The following is a 14,682-nucleotide window of genomic DNA, read 5'->3' on the forward strand; positions in this document are numbered from 1 at the left end:
CCAAAGATAAACTAGTGGAATAAGAGGTTGAGAAAGTAACTTGTGTTTTGCTTTTCACTGTTGTAGTAAGAGGGACGCCTATTTGTCCTTGGGGATGAGTGAGGAATAGTTGACTCATAAGAGATACACAACTGATCATTTTTATGCCTTATCAGATAGCCCATCAGTGCTGCTACGGGAAACAGAAGTGGAAGAAACACCTTTGTCTTTAACATAGGAGGTAAAACCCTGAAGGAAGAACAGAAGTAGAGGGTGAGCAGAGGCCAGAGAAAGATAAGAGATAGGGTTTTGGGTTCAGATGATTAAACACCTAATTCTTATCTTAACACCTGTGCCAGATTTGGCCTGAGTAGGAGGAAGAGTAGGATTATGTGAGTACTCTGGAATAGTCATCAGACTAGAGGAAACATATGGGCATAAGACTGATTCAGTAGAACATTCTGGACCACGGTTTAAATGAGATCATGGCAAAGCCCAATGAAGACATCGTCCAAGGTCATTGTGGGTCAGGTTAGGATGCATGCCAGCAACTCAGCACTTAAGTAAGCTCTGGGAACCTCCAAACACTCAAATAGTTGGACAACGATCTCAGATACCATTTCCTTGATCTGGACAAGGGCTTTTCAGGGAACCTCAAGCAGAAAACAAAGTGGGATGGACACAGTTATTAAACTGAAATTCTTATCAAAGCCTTGCAAGGCCCCTGCCTAATTTTAATACCACTGGCTTCTTTGCTGTCTTCTCACAAACTATTCCATTTCTTTCAATTCTTTAAACTTATATTATTTTCCACCTTGGTCCTTTCATCATACTGTTCCCTCTATGTAGAAAACTCCCCTTCTCCCAAGATCCCTCTTCATGTTCAACCAATAAATATTGAAGTGTTTGTATGTGCCGGACTCTATGCTTTGTGCTGAATACACTGTAGTGACTAAAGAGGCTTGCTCCCTGTCCTCCTGGAGCCTACAATCTGGTGAGGGAGACAGAAGATAAGTGAGTAGGCAAATGAAAGTATGTCATTACCAATTATGCAAGTGTTCAGAATAAAACCACTGGAGTGATGAAAATGTCCTAGAATTGACTGCAGTAATGGTTTTATAACTCCATTGAATTGTCTACTTTCTATGGGAGAATTATATAGTATGTGAATTATATCTCAATAAAGCTTTTCTCAACTAATGAATAAAACCAGTGTGTGTGTAATGATAACTACTAGTGGGGATGGAGAAGCCAGTCTAACTCTGGGTTCTGAGATGAGACATATTGGTTAAGGAGGAGAAAGCCACAAAATATAATGGGAGGCGATAGGGGAGGAGTACAGGTGATTAAGTGAAGGGCTGAGCATTCTAGAAAATAACATGCACAATGTCCTTGATATAACAAAGAAATCAGTGTGTTTGAAAAAATAAAAAGTGGCTGGGGGAATCAGGGACCGAAAAGATCATTTTGGTCCCCAATGATGTCCTGCTGAGCAGGACAGAGGTGGATCCTATATAACACTATAAGGTATTGTTTTGTTTTGTTTTTTCAGTATGCAATGAAGAGCCAGTATCAGGATATTATTAACGTTATAAAAGGTTAATTCTACCAACTACAGAGAGCAGATGTGAATGCAACAACAAAGGAAGCAATAAACCAGCCATGAGATGAAGGTGAGTTAGAACAATGTGATTGCTGGGAGATAATTATCCCCAGATTTGGTGTTTCTTCACATCTTCCCAGAAAAGGTGTTGATAACTTTGTTCAAGGATGTCAGCATAACAGATAGCCCTGGACACTAGGATAGTGTCTCCTTCAGGTCAGAGGTAATAATTGTTTCCTGACAAGAACTGAAGATAATGTGTTTCCTGGAGGACAAAGACTGGGCAAGCTTGTAGCAGCTCCTATAAAAGATCAGGAGTTTCCTAAGCTCAGTTTTCCTCAGCTGTGACACAGCATGCACAGTATCCACCAGGACCTGCCTCGATTACATCCCATGGGATTTGGGAACAAGGGGAACGGAAATGAACATAAAGTGTATACTGCCTACTGTCTAAATTGATTTGAGCTCATTGTCTCCTCACAAACTATGTAAACGTAGACCGCCAGCCTAGCTGCAGTATAACAGCTGCTTGGAAAGTGCTTGATTAAGGATCAGGCAGCTAATGAATTCATGATGAGAGGTAGGGCCCTGTGTGCACCACACACACATGCAAACCACCCTCCATAACCAGGAACAAGACAGACATTCATGACAGAAGGACATTCCACTCTAATTATTAGTGAGATAACTCCAGCACATACATGGTGGAGACGATACCTTTTTCATATCAAAGGAAGCACACTAATCATCTAGTAGGAAGATCACGTGAATGAGAACCAGGAGAACCTGGTCCTACTTCCAGGCTATCACTAACTAGCTGTGGGACATCAAATAGGGTATTTTCACATCTCCGAAACACACGTTCCTTATGTGGAATGTCAAGGGGTGGAGTGTTTTGTCACCGTTACATTCTAGAACTTAGGAGGGCTACAAAGAACAAAGTCAAATATCTTAGGAGCATTCTTACATGGCAGCGTATCAGCTAGTTTTTGTTCTGTAATAAAAAAGTCCAAAATGTCGAACAACTTATTTTGCCCACATATTTGCAGGTCAGCTATGCAGGCTGGGCTCAGCTGGGCAACTCCTCTGCCCTGGACTAGACTTGGCTGATCTTATCTAGGAGTCACTCACGAGCCTGTTGACAGCTAGCAGATTATCACAGACACCTTCCCTTGGTAGCAGGGTGCCCCAAAAAAAGCGAGAGGGAAAACCCAGTGAAAAAGTGCTTGGCTAGTTTCTGCAACTGTCACGATGGCTTGCATCCCATTGGCAAAAGCAAGTCACATGGTCAAGCCCAGAGTCAGTGTGGAAAGACACAGGGAGGCCTGAACAAATTGAGGCCTTTATTGTACTTACCATATCAGAAGAAGGGACATTAAAAATGAAAATTTGGATAATTGTTGACTGTGTCTTTCATAAAGCTACTATGTCTGGATTTTTCAAAGTGTTCTAGTTGCACAAATGTCATTTTGAATGCATATAATTTATTAAATATATTTATATTACTAATATACATTAATCTCAAATATTTATTTGTAGATAAATTTGAAACTAAGAGTTAGCATTTTTTTTAAGAATTTGATTCTTTATATTCAGTCTGGGAAATATGGCTACTGTAGTTATTCACTCTTCAAAGATTTATTTCTGACCAACTACTAAGAGGTATTAACATGGCACTTCATTATGGAGGGCTGTGTCATTACAAAGGTATTTTTCAATCCAAAACTGATAAGGGGAGCTAATCCAGTTTGCAACTAATACCTTTAAAAGACAAAAGCTATAATCCTTTCCAGCAGCTTTTTGGTTCTCTTGTTCAGGATTATAATAACTACTAGAGAAAAAAATTGACTCTTCTTGATCTTTTCTCTTACAAAGAGCCCTTCTAAGCTAGAATTTATTTTTAATCTTTTCTCTGCTATAAATCCTATTTATTTAACTATGTACAGTCAAAATTCATTTTTCCAGAACTTTAATACCCTGTTTCAAGGAATTCAGAAGAATTGGACTGCCAATGGACTGCAGAAAGCTTTTGCATGCCCTTAACCTGGAAAAACAGACATCCATAGAGGAGCACTCCTTAGCAGAGATTACTCTATCAGGAAACCTTCTACAAATTAGGAAATCGTTTAGAAAGAGAGAAATAAGTGGAGCCTTTGTTCATGCCACTTTCTTGTCCCCAGATGAGATGATCTCGTCTAATCAAAATGCTGTTAGGTAGATTAACTACTCTCACATAAACCCAGGAGAGGGATTTGGTATACCTTAGAACAGAGCCTATGTGCCATGTGGAACAGTGACTGTAAAATCCCCAAATTACAGAAGAAATATCTCAAGAGAAAGTGGGAGGACTGTCCTTCATTTTGAGGAATGATCCATTTGGAGTCCCCATTTCCCCTGGAATTACTTTTCTCCCAGAATGTAAGAGGGCTCTGACAAGGGCACTGCTAATACCTGCTTACAGAATCAGGATAGGCTTTGTCCTAATCACAGGAATACTTTCCTCAGAATTAAACGTAGTTAGATCTATTTATAAGTATTAGTTTAATGTTTCTATGTCTTAATGACCCATTTTAACTTGTTACTAAAATACGTTATTAGGCATTGAAATTTTACCTAATGATTTTGAAAGAGAAATTGATCATAATCAATTCGTCATTCTGAAATTGAGTCCTTTTCCTAACACCTTTTCTCTTGTAGAAAGGGAACTTTCCCTTTAACATCATGTATAATGCTGGGAATGAATGTCTATGGATGAATTGATTTTTAGCACTAACAAGAATGCTAATAAGATGTAGGCATTTTGTTGCCACAGATTTGTATTTTATTGGGCAATGCATCAGCAAACTTGTTCCTTTCTTTGTGTGTTGGATAAAACAAAAGGAGTAAAAAGAAAAGAAATGTGGTATATAAAAATTTAACAAATGCAAAGACCTTCAAAGTGTCACTGGGACTGAAAGTACAAACCTTATCCCACTGATGAAATATGCAGAAATAAAGCTATTAGAGCATTAAATTCTCTGGTCGGATGATAGTCTTGTACCTGCCCAGCTCTTTTTTGTGTCCTGATCACTCTGCCATTTTTATCACTGAATCATATTCTGTCTCCTTCATTTGCCATCTGCCATAGGAAAGAGACTCCTGTTAATCCCCCACGATGCCCAGTGCCCTGGAGAAGAATTTTATGGTCTACACTGTTTGGCTCTTTGCTATTACTTTGTTAAATAATCACTTGTTACTTGGACCTAACTTCAGATACAGTCAATGTTGGGATCCAAGAGCATTTCCCCAAATTATATCAAAGTGACATTTTCCATTTTATCCCAATGTTTTAAAGGAATATTTCTACTTTAAATTGATGACCTTAAAAATAACACACCTTGAGATGGAAAAACAAGCAATTAAAATGCAGAGCATCCCTGCTTGAGTGTTTCCCCTCCCCACCCCCCAGAGGGTTGGTAGGGGAATCAGCAATCTGAATACAATCATTTAAAATATCTGCTTGTAAAAAATCTACACACGAAAGTCCTTCCTCCATAAACTGATACCAATTATTCCTATCTAGGAAAAAAAAATTTAAAAAAAGAGAAAGAGAACATTACTCTGTATCCTTCCACCCATATACGCACAGTTATACACAGATGCACATACTCATATTTACCCTACTTACACACACACACACACACACACACACACTTCTAAATGAGAACTGTGCCTGGAAGTGAAATGGTAGAAAAATGTTTCCGGTATCTAGGTAGACATTAGCATAAAGTGGACCCATTAGCAGACGAAATAAACATTGAAAAATTCATATTTTTAATATGTTCTTCCGAAACAAAAGTTAAAAGGAAACATTGCCCCCACTCTCCCTTTCCTTAGTCATAATAAACAGAAAGAAGAAAGGGACTCCAATCTGTGGGGCAGATGGGATTTGCACATCTTAGCTGTTGATATAAATAGAATTCCCAGCAGCAGGAAACTGTCTATCAGTGAATTGGACTTCACTGAGCCCCTCCCATCATCCTGTGTCTTTGAGGTGTACTACCCACACACAAGGAATGCATAAGTCAAACCCTGAGAGAGTGGGGAAGGGAAACAGCTTCAAGGCTCGAAGCCTGCAGAACTATTACTGAGATACAGAGATCCCATTGTTATATTATGGTCCCATTAAGCATGGAGAAACCCCAGTAGACCTGGCCTTTCAGACACTTAGAGCACTCAGATGTCTAAAAGCGCCTCCCCATCTTATCTGAACCACTCCGACTGATGCTGAGAAGGGAGGATGTGAGTGCAAGATTCTCATTTATCCTGAGCTTTCCAGCTCAAATGGAAAGTGATGCAAAGAAACTAATACCATAGGCATTCAATATGTTTGAGTACAGTTCGGAGTCCCAGTAAGTTTCCTTCTGTAACTGATTATAGGATTTCTGGAAAGACTGTAAGAGACATGAAAGCTTTTAGTATACCCAAAAATTAAATTTGGGGGGAAAAAAAAAAGTCTTGTTGCGGAGTCTAAAGACATGGTTTTTCTTTCTACAACTACCTTATTAATAAGTTATGTGACTTTGAGAAACTTGTTTCTAATGCTCATTAGTAAAACAGGGAAAATATCCTATCTATGTATTAACAAATGACATCAAGAAAAACCCCTCTGAAAAGTACACACATAAAATAGAACCAACCATGAAAGACAAAGTATGGTCTGAACATTAAAGATGGTCAGAAGTGTAAGATCTCACATCAACCCCTCTCGTCAAAGGAAACAAATAAAGAATGGATACCAGGAACACAGTGAGAAATGATGAAATGGGGATGGAATCTTAACCTTCTAAATCTAGGAGGGATCTAAACAGGTCACTAAATCTTAGACTTGTTTTTAGACCCCAAATAACACATTTGTTATGAGCGGAACTGTAACCCCTCAAAATTCATATGTTGCTCTTTCCAATCAGCACCAAGCCATAGATATCTCTTGGGACAACTGGCACAAGACTGAGGGCAAGAGAACGCCTTACCACAAGAAGAGAAAATATGAGATGGGACACCCAGCTGCCAACAATAAGATTAACCCCCTCTGATTCACACTGTCCGTCTGTGTGGAGACAGCAAGAAGTACGGTGCACTGAGGCTGGATGTGGGGAACTTCTCCTGGGGCTCCGAGTGTTGTATGCACAAAACAAGGATTACTGATGTTGTTTACAATGCACCCAACAACAAACTGGTCTGCACCAAGACCCTAGTAAAGAACTGCAAAGTTCTCATTGACAGTGATGTGGGCGAGCCCCCTCACTATAGAAATTTTAAGCCTCCTTTCCCTAGTTTCTTAGCTCCTTAGCTCCTGGCTCTGATTACTCTTCTAATAATAAACTGCTTTTTCACTCTTTACCTCAGTATCTCGTCCAATCCTTTGCTCAAGATGTCAAGAACCTGGACACCATGCCAAGGAGGGCTCAAGCCTCAGGAACGTAACAGCTAAGTTTCCCAGTTATCGTCCCTGAGGCCTGGCTCGACCCCCAATGTGGGAAGCTAGCCTAGACTCCACCCAGACGCCTCCAGGTTCAAGCCCGGGTGTGAGGGCCAAGCCTGGATTTCTCACCGAGAAGGGTCCACTCTCTGGTAACAACAGCACAGCACACCCTACCAACAGCGGTATGAGTCCCACTATGCACTGCCCCTGGGCCGCAAGAAGGGGGCCACACTGATTACTGAGGAGGAAGATTTTAAACAAAAAAAAATCAAAGAAAATTCAGAAGAAATATGATGACAGGAAAAAGCATGCCCAAATCAGCAGTCCGCTAAGGAGCAGTTCCAGTAGGCCATGCTTCTTGCATGCATCACTTCAAGACCAGGCCAGTGTGGCTGAGCAGATGGCTATGTGCCGGAGGGCAAGGAGCTGGGGTTCTAGCTGAGGAAAACCAAAGCCTGGAAAGGCATATAAATCACCCTCCCTCCTAGCTTAGTCCGTGTAATAAAGGTATTTTGTATTCTGAAAGAAAAAATAAAAATTCATATATTGTGGTCTTAACCCCCATACTTCAAACTGTGACTGTATTTGGAAATAGGGGCCTATAAAGAGATAATAAAGTTAACATGAGCCTGTTAGGTGCGCCCTAATCCAACACGACTGGAGTCTTTATAAGAGAAGATTAGGACACAGACACACATATAGGCAAGACCACGTGAAGACACAGGAGAACATGGCCAATTGCTAGTCCCGGAGAGAGGACTGCGGAGAAACCTACTCTGCTGACACCTTGATCTCAGACTTCTAACCTCCAAAATTGTGAAAAAATAGATTTCTGTTGTTTAAGCCACCCACTCTGGTACTTTGTATGGCAGCCTAGCACACTGACACGGCATTGGAAATATTTTTTATCTATTCATTTAACAAACATTTGTTGAGCATCAAGCATTAGGTTAATGTTAAGAGGAAATAAAAGAAAAAAAAAAGCAAAAACAAATCGAGTTTCTGCCCGTTTCCAACTTACAGTTTAATGGAGGAGACAAACATTATCAAATCATACACAGAAATGTGCAATTGCAATTTTGGTGTCTGGTGCGTTGAGGGCATAAAACAGAAGGATGTACCCAGGGAGGTCAGGGAAACCCTCGAGAGGAAAGAACACTAAGTTATAGAGGTGGACTATGAGACTTTCAGACAATGAGAGGAGATAGATAAATAGTCTCCCGTCCTCCTTTCTGGCCCTCAGTTCAGTCTTTTCTTAGCAGTTTCCATAAGAATCCATCGAAAGCATGTGGCACAGACAAATAGAAGTTCAGTTTCCTTCAGACTGTGTTTTCTTGTCTTTTGGCAAGACATCTAATTTCTTGTTGAAAGCCAGACATTGTGTATTAGATAATAAGAACAGACACAAATACGCCTTTTCCTGTTAGTCGTTATGTGACATTGGCTAAAAGTTGGGCTGTGTTTAATATTTCTGTAGCCATAAGTCACAGAAGCTTTACATTTTCTTGTGTCATTGCTTATGGTTTTCCTGACAGGGGCTTCTCTAAGCACGCCTCCTCAGCGAGAGTCTGTATCCTGCACCTTTTTCAGCTCTAATCTGCTTATATTTTACTGGAGCCTTATTGGTGGGATGGTAAGTACGGGTGGAAGTGGGGGAAGGAAAGCATTCAGTAATCTTATGATGACATCTCAGTCTTTTAGAAGCCTTATGTATATGTGCTATAACCTTCATAAGTATCTCTCCAGTTGTACAGATTTTATTTCTTCACTTTGGTGAGACAGGAAGAGGAGAAGGGGCTAGATTGTAATGAAAGACATTCTCCAAGCTGGCCTAAGCCTCAGGCAAAGTGTTTTCTCATGGCAAGTAGGCCTTTGTGATAGAGAACACTCTGGGTTTATTTCACAGTGGTTACTCACACCATCACTACCATATCCCCACCCACCCAGAGCCATGAAGGGATATTTCCAGCAGGTAAGTAGGTCTCAGCCATAATTCTCTAGATTCACCTGTCTATGCAGATTTTTGGAGTGTCGGTTTGCCCTACAACCTCAATTCTTTGATAGGCCCAAGAAAGGTTGTTTATTTTCAGATTGTTCAAACTTTTTCTTTTGTTAAAGATGGAAGGGGTGAATTCCAAGCTTTGTACAGGTCAGAGTTGAAACTAGAAATACTGACTTTTCATAACACAAATTTCTTAAGGAAGGAAGTGGTGATACAAGCTCTTTTTTATGGTCACAATCACTGATATATACTACTTCCAAGCCTGCCCTGTAAAATTTGATGTATAAATTATATGAGGTATAAATTAATATGATGTGTAAATATAATATAAATAATAATGAAAATAAATAAATAAAGACGTTCATGATCGAGTTCACTGTATGTGTGATTAGCTAGTATCTCCCAGAAAGGCCTTGGGAATTAGATACCTGTCGGAAATATTTAATTTGGGAGAAAGTTTACTGAGGAGAAGGAAAAATAATGGCAAATAATATAAAGGTCTGAAACAATGGACACTCCTAAGAAGAGGCAGTGGCCTGATGTAGAAAAAGAAATAAAAGAGCATCACATATAACCTTGTCTGTTTCTAAAATATAACATGGTCCCTGTTTAATGGCTGACACTGAGGCTATGTGTGCTAGCAGAACAATCTATGTGGAGAGCATCCCATGGACTGTTGGTTTCATTCATTTATTCATTCATTCATTCATTCATTTATAATGTTGTCCAGGTCATTATGTGGATTACAATATCAATTCCTAGAATTCAAAATTTCAAAATTTAAAATAATCACATGTGAATCTTTTCTTTTAAGTAACTATATTATTGAGTCTACAATTACATAAGAGGCCATACAGTCAGGCTTATCTGTGTAAATGAATGTGCTTGAATCTAATAAGAACTAAGAAGCTAACAACATCTTATTGTCAAGTAGAAGCTTTTAAACCCGTAATACAGATTTTGAAATTAAAAGAAAAAAGCAGCAGCAGCAGTGGGCAGAGCAAGGTTCCCTCTCTAGCCTTTAAGCATTTGGGTTAGTAACCTCACTTCCACGCCAGCCCAGCTCTTCATGAAACCATCTCTTTGCCAGTGCTTCCACACCTCCTTGCATATTCAGCACGATTTACACTTGACCTGCCTCCTCTGGTCCAGGTGACCTGCTTTTCCCACTAATCTATAAGCTACTTCCATTCCCACTGAAGCCATTTATTTACACTGCTAACCTGACCCAGAATCCATTCTCTCCTCCATTCAAGTTATTTTATTGTATGTGATTTACTCTAAGTCCCGCCACCTGCATAAAACCTCTGGGATTGTCCCAGCACATAATACTAGCCAGTAATTATTGGGCATGTACTACATGCAGAATGTTACGTGATTTAATGTATTTACTCTTCATAGGAGCTCTAATAATTGAAATCATTATCGCTATTTGACTGATGAGGAAACTGAGGTAAAAGGGAGGCTAAAATGAGGCCACAGAGCTGGTGAATGATAAACCTAGCTTTAAATCTGAACAGTCTGGCCCAAAGGCTCCAGTATTTAGCCTCTACCTGATAGTGGTTCTACTATACTGATTTTCACTTCATCCTTAGTGTCAGTGATGTATTGTAGAATTTCATTGGTTCTTGGTTTCATGTATGAATGTCTCACCTTATAGAAGATAATCAGTACCAAAATTGGGAACATGTTCATATTTTTTCTGTATCTTGCACAGTATGTAACCTAGAACCTAGAACCAAGCACACAGTAAGCTCTAAATAAATACATTTTGATGGATTAATTATTTTTAATCTGGTTTATTGAACTAATCCATCCAGACAAGTAATCAAAGGGCAAAAATAATATAATGCATATAAATTGTAATATTATTAACTGTATGTACCTAAAATATATTTTTTGCATATTTAATAGGCTTCAAAGAAACATGTCTTTAAAAACACAACAGTAACACTTTGCACCAGCATCTATAACTATAGCTGAGAAAGAACATGACTGGAATGTTCTAGTATTTCCCCCCTTGCCTCTTAAAGAACCATGGCTAATTACAGAGTCAGAGAGACTTCCTGGACCCCAGTCCCACTCTTGTTCTTCCCTTTATATATGTCACATAAAAGCAAATGGAGTGAGTCACACTTAGGCATTTTGCTAAAACATCAGACACCAGCCCCCTGGAGACTCAGAGCTGTACCCACCTATTTCTGCTCTGTCTGTGTGACTTTGGCCACAGAGTCTTGAATGCTTAGGATCTTTGGAACTCAGTATTTCCACTTAAAAAAGGAGTTCATAAACTATCCTATCTAACTTATGGGCCAAGGATGAGAAATTTTAAAATGTGTGTTTGAAAACATTGAAAATAGTTTAAAGCAGTAAATAATGCCAAGAAATAATTGAACAAGTGGAAACACATGTCTTCTTAGGTGTAAAGCTCTTCTTAGGTGCCACTTCTTAGGTGGCAAAGCATGGGGCGGAGGGCAGTTCATACTGGCCCAGTCTGTTCCTATGTTATAAAATAATCTCTGACAAGCGGGGTCCCCATCTACAGCTTCTGGAGAACTTGCTGCCTTCCAATCAAGGAGAGAAGACCTCATTTTGAGTTTTTTTTTCTTTTTCCCCCCCTCATTGGTGACTAAATGTGTACATTCAAGAGGGAGGATTTAAAAAATAACTTTTCCCAAACCATGAGACCCTCTTTCTCTGCCTCAAATCTTTGAAATGTGGAATAATTGCTTCCATATATATTACTCACAAAATCCATGAAGAAAGCCCATGATATCAGCACATTCCAGCTCCCTAATAAAAGTCCTCTAATCCCCAAATCCTCAAATCATTACTTTGCACAGATAAACAAATTTAATAGAGTTTTAATTAAGTATGCAACCTACTGACTTGATAGATGCAGACTTCCACTAGATTCTAAATCATTAGCTAATAAAAATTATCTAAATATGTACATATCCAGCGTTTTCAGGAGGAGAAGGTAGTATTAATTTTCCAATTTAGAGAGAAATGTAAATATGGAAGCATACCTGATGTCATCATTAGTTTTCACAAATGTCTCTTCTGATACAACACTATTCAGGCTCAGATCAAGAAATTCTTCATGAACTCTCATGCACTATTGGTGGGATTGTAAATTGGTGCAGCCACAATGGAAGAAAACTATATGACCCACCAATTCCACTTCTGGGTATTTATCCAAAGAAAACAAAAACACTAATTTGAAAGGATATATGCACACTTATTTTTATTGCAGCATTATCTACAATAATCAGGATAAGGAAGCTACCTATCAATAGATGAATGGATAAAGAAATATGGTACATACACACATGCACACACAAACACACACAATGGAATATTACTCGGCAATACAAAAAGAATGAAATCTTACCATTCATGACAACATGGATGGACTTAGAGGGTATTATGCTAAGTAAAATAAGTCAGACAGAAAAAGACAAATACCATATGATTTCACTTATATGTGCAATTTGAAAAAAACAAGCAAACAAAACAAAAACAGACTCATAGGAATAGAAATCAAACTGATGGTTGCCAGAAAGGAGGAGAGTGCGGGGATGGGTGAAAAAGGTGAAGGGGAATGTAGACAACACTGGGATAATTTTGCACAATGAGAGATGGTTACCAGACTTAGTGCTGTGATCATATCGTAAGGTATATAAATGTCAAATAATGAATTATGTTGTACACCTGAAACTAATATAATACTGTATGTCAACTATACTTTAATTTAAAAAAAAATGTGTTTGATTCATTGTGGTCTAGAAAGGGTAAGGGCTTTAAGAATTCTCATCTATCTTCTCAGTTTTCCAAACAGTATTTTTTGAAATGCAGCAATTCACGTGGTCATGAAAATAAAACCTGGTTCTCAGGAAAAAAAGAAATTGAATACTCCAGGAGACTTAAAAATTTCATCTTCTGTTTGATAATTGCTGGAGGCTGTTTTTGCATGTGAATTTAAAGGCTAAATGAACACTTATTAAGGTTATTCAGACCAAGAACATCAATATTGTGAGAAATAATAAAATCAGTTACCAGTGTTGTGTGATATTTTTTGAAACTGAATTACCTAAATAATTGCCTCAATTCTCCATAGTAGGCAATAGAGTTGTCTTAGACTGGTGAGATACCAAAAGGAGGGAGAAAGTTAGAGAGGAAGGAGGTACTGCCAGGAAAAGAAAATGGACAAAATCAAGTGTCTTAATATTATTTTTACATTCTGGTAATTAAAACAAACAAACAAAAAAACCTCATGGCTAGTTTTTTGCAGAACACTCTCTATCATGAACTCTCTTGTCCTCCTGACAGGTTCTTTTTTCAGTAAGTATCATCATCATGGTAAGATTCCTTTGTGGCCCAAACCCTGGATTCTCAGGATGGTAGGCAATGGCTTATCTGTGCCAACCACTGTAAAAAGCAAATTTGGAAGCCAAGTTGTTCTACAAAAAAATAGAAAAGACACAATTTAAGAATTTGATTGAACACTTATGTATATCCTTCAGATATTTTATATTTAGTTTCGGGTGTAAATATTTTAGAATATGCAGCTTGAGTTTATGGTGAGTGGAAATTGGTTTGTGTGGACAGTTAAAAGTGGTTCACCAGAGCCTTCCGCATTAGTTTAGCAGCTGAGTTTCCGACCCCAGGATATTAGATCTCTTTCCATTATATGTTAACAATGCGATATTTGCCACAGATCAGTTCTCTTCATACACCTCTTCCTTGTGTTCCTTTTCTTGCCTTGCAATGGTACATTGAGTTTTGGTTTTAGGGAACGGAACAATTGTTTATCTAGAGTTCCTCACTCACCCCATTTTCCTTGCCATGACAATAAAAGAGGTTCTCTTGCAGGACATACATTCTCCATGCTTTAGCTCCTCTTCCCTTAGGGAGTTGTCAGAAAATCTTTCACAGGCTCATCACTTACTTTTTCTATCTTCAGTAGAAAAATAAATTCAACCCAATGTATTTCTCATACTAGACTCCGGGCATCTACCCAACTGGAAAAGGGAAGTGTTATAAAATGTTCCTTTCTTGTAGAAAGTAAGAAAGTAAGTGACATTCTTACTTTTTCCTAGGACAAATATTAGTGGGGAAACATTTAGAATGTACTGACTGCAATAATTTTTGTGGTGTTTTTTTTTTTTTTCACTTTAAAGAGATAGTATACATACAATAAAAAACACTCAAATCATATTCCTTTTCACAGAAAAGTACAAAAATCATACTCACATTGTTTTCAAAACAGTGAACACACTCATGTAATTAGCACCCAGATCAAGACAAAGAACATTATCAGACTGTAGAATGCATCTCCCCTGTCAAGTCCCCTTATGCACAAGAAGGAAAACCACTACCCTAACTTCTAATCCTATAATTGTATCTCTTTCTTTTACTCAGTTATATGTATGTGAGGTTTATCTACACTGTTGCATGCATTTAGAGATTTTTTTTTCATTTTAGTTGCTATACAATATTCCACTGTGTGAAAATATGAGAATATATTTATCCAGTCTACTTTTCGTGGTTTTTTTGGGTAGCTTACATTCTGAGATGATTACCAATAACGCTATTGTGAACAATTCTCGTTCATGTCTTTTGGTGGATATA

At 38.4% G+C, this 14,682-nt stretch overlaps 1 pseudogene across 1 annotated transcript in view; it reads left to right on the forward strand.

Annotated features, from left to right (window-relative positions):
* LOC308509834 (small ribosomal subunit protein eS8-like) overlaps positions 1-7,517 on the forward strand; it is a 69,400-nt pseudogene extending 61,883 nt beyond the window's left edge. The window contains exons 2-3 of the transcript in view: positions 6,532-6,851; positions 7,215-7,517. The product of the transcript in view is annotated as a small ribosomal subunit protein eS8-like (transcript). The remainder of the gene's footprint in view (positions 1-6,531; positions 6,852-7,214) is intronic.
* Positions 7,518-14,682: the final 7,165 nt, after the last annotated feature.

The sequence above is a fragment of the Rhinolophus hipposideros genome (genome assembly GCF_964194185.1).
Source record: "Rhinolophus hipposideros genome assembly, chromosome: 17".
Classification (NCBI taxonomy): Eukaryota; Metazoa; Chordata; class Mammalia; order Chiroptera; family Rhinolophidae; genus Rhinolophus; species Rhinolophus hipposideros.